We start from the raw sequence: 2,833 nt of genomic DNA, 5'->3' as shown, positions 1-2,833 counted from the left end.
GACATCAAGTGGCTAAATAACAACGTCTTTAAAACGTCTTTTTTGTGACATCTTAATGACGTTTCGGTATAACGTCTTAAAAACGTATTATTGACGTTTAGAGACGTCATAAAACGTCATTAAGTCGTCTAAAATGTCGTCATCGATCTGTGACATTAGACTATCATTTTGACGATATTCTCATGATATTTTTGATCATTCCTTGATTATTTTTTATCCTGAACTTACTTACAAGGGAAGTTGTGGAACTGTCCCCTCCCCGATTTTGATGCGCTTTGGATATGTTGTACCCTTATAGAAATATCAAACTAAGAATCATTGATAATTACTTATTATCCAGTATTTTTAATACTGAAAATAAGTAATTATCAATGATTCTTAGTATGATATTTCTATAAGGGTAGTACATCAAAAAGTAGTCGACACGTTTTTTTTTATCGGCCATATATTGAGTTTAGGGGTTGAAACAGCCCCTTTAAAAAAAATGACTTTTTCATTTTTATTGAATATTTCCTAAAATATAAGGTATATGAAAAACTGTTTCCTACAAAAGTTGTACAGTATTTAACGTTCTTTGAAACAATATATTAAATTTTTTCAAAAACATCAAATTTTTGACCCCCCTCCCCCCTATTCATTTGCAAAATTTTTAAGTTTTTGTAATGTCACGGATCCGATGGGTTTAGCTCCCGTCGGGCAGCGAGCGAACGCGTTGATATCGCCCAGCGCAGGGCGCGGTTCGGAAAGGTGAGCGAGTCGAGTAATTGAACACTTTATTGACAATCACTTTTTTTTATTGCACGATACTGTGACTCAAGAATGCAGTTCGACGGCTGAGAAAGTTGAAACGGAAATCTTCGTTTGCCGACGGCCGGGTCAGCCTAACGCGACAGAAATCTTGCTGAGCGTTGCACTAGCGCTCCGCGGACGGAAATCTTGCGCGCGAGCGACGGAGATTTTCCGCGATCCTGGCGCGCGTCCGCGTGCCGTCGAACAAACGACTTCTCGAGAGCTTGAAAGTAACAATGTTGAGACACGAAATTACACAGATAAACAAAGCACACTTAATTTAACGTACGAGTGAAGTGAGTGGATCACCCGCGACACTTCACGCAAAACCACGGTTCGGTTGGCCGTGGGCGGTGATCGCGGAGGCCGCGGAGGCCGAGAACGATAACGCGCGCGCGGCGCGAGAAGCAAGCGACGGATGAGCTCCGTCGTCTTGCGCGCGAGAGAAGAGAGCCGGCCCGAGAGACTTGAACTCCCAGCGCTCGAAAAGAGTCGCGGCGACGCTGCGACTCTGGAATCTAGCTCGCAGCAAACGAGCCGCGGAGTTCGCGGTCACGAAAAGATAGCCGGCCCGAGAAAAGAAATTGAATTCCGGTCTATCAATGGTACGCGCTTCGATTTCGATGAGTCAGCCGACGGCGACGAAGATCAGCTGATCAGAAAACTTGACGCGAAATGATGCCGTCGACGTGAAGCGCTAGACTCTGGTCGTCGTCGACGAGGGTGGCTTTTAACGAAAAAGCGCTTGACGACAGGTCGCTCGCTGGTTGGTCGCGGTTGCCGGATCTTGTAGAAAAATTGCCAAATAAGGTCCGCTTGGTAACAGCGGCGATCTAATGCGCGAGTTGTCTCGCGCGAATGTTTGTTTGCGCGAGCGGTCGGCATGGCAACCGCGACCAGCGAGCGAAATCCGAGCGAAAAAAACGTGAACTCGCGCTGTGACTAGCGCGAGCCTGTCACGATGCTGACGATCGACCGAACGTTCTAGAACGTTCGATCGCTTATTTCTAGAAAATAATCCTCGCTCTCGAACATGTAAGGACAAAAATTGTATAGCATTTCATACCAAATCGATTCATATATAATATTATAAGATAGTCTCGATTAAATAGTTGGAAAACGTCGTGATAATATCGTGCTATACGCGTCATGTCGTTCAAGTAGATGGATACCCTTATAGAAATATCATACTAAGAATCATTGATTAATTACTTATTTTCAGTATTAAAAATACTGGATAATAAGTAATTATCAATGATTCTTAGTATGATATTTCTATAAGGGTACTGTAGCTAGATACGTTACTGTAAATAAGGGAATGTAATTAATTGTAGAAAAATAATACATACCCTTATAGAAATATCATACTAAGAATCATTGATTAATTACTTATTTTCAGTATTAAAAGTACAGTATTTAGTAATATTCTGTGATTCAAATACAGCTTTTAGTACTCAAGTATTTCAATATTTAATGTTACAAATCCTACCTTATGATTGATTTCAATACTTAAATATTGATATGTAATACTTCGTCCATTGATAAAATACTTACGCAGAACATTATCAATATTTAAATACTAATATATAATATTTTGCTAAGTGATGAAATACTTACGCAAAGTACTGTTAAGATTAAAAGTATTAACCCAGACAACATACAATATTAGTAAGTTATTATTAGATAGATTTATATAGTTATTAGATAAATATTTGTAACGATGCATATCGTTACGTAATAATAACAACGCAAGCCGAACACCGCGAACCGAAAGCGCAAGAGGACAGCGCGTCCTCCAAAACAGTAAACAGCGCGACCGCCGAACAACCGCGGTAAATAGCGAATCAAGCGAGATTCAAGGTATATAAAACGCGGCGTAATCGTAATCGGCAGATTCGATCATCCGCTCTCGAAAGAGAATCAGAACCGATCCACCGCTCTCGAAGGAGAATCCGATTCCGATTATCCGCTCTAAGAGAGACCGACTCCGCTCCTGGCAGATTACTGTTCGTCGATTGGCGACTGTAGTCACTCCGCCGTCGTT

The sequence above is a fragment of the Odontomachus brunneus genome, unplaced genomic scaffold (assembly GCF_010583005.1).
Source record: "Odontomachus brunneus isolate Ranch 3 - 2012 unplaced genomic scaffold, Obru_v1 Obru_scaffold_217, whole genome shotgun sequence".
NCBI lineage: Eukaryota > Metazoa > Arthropoda > Insecta > Hymenoptera > Formicidae > Odontomachus > Odontomachus brunneus.
This window is presented reverse-complemented; position numbering follows the sequence as displayed.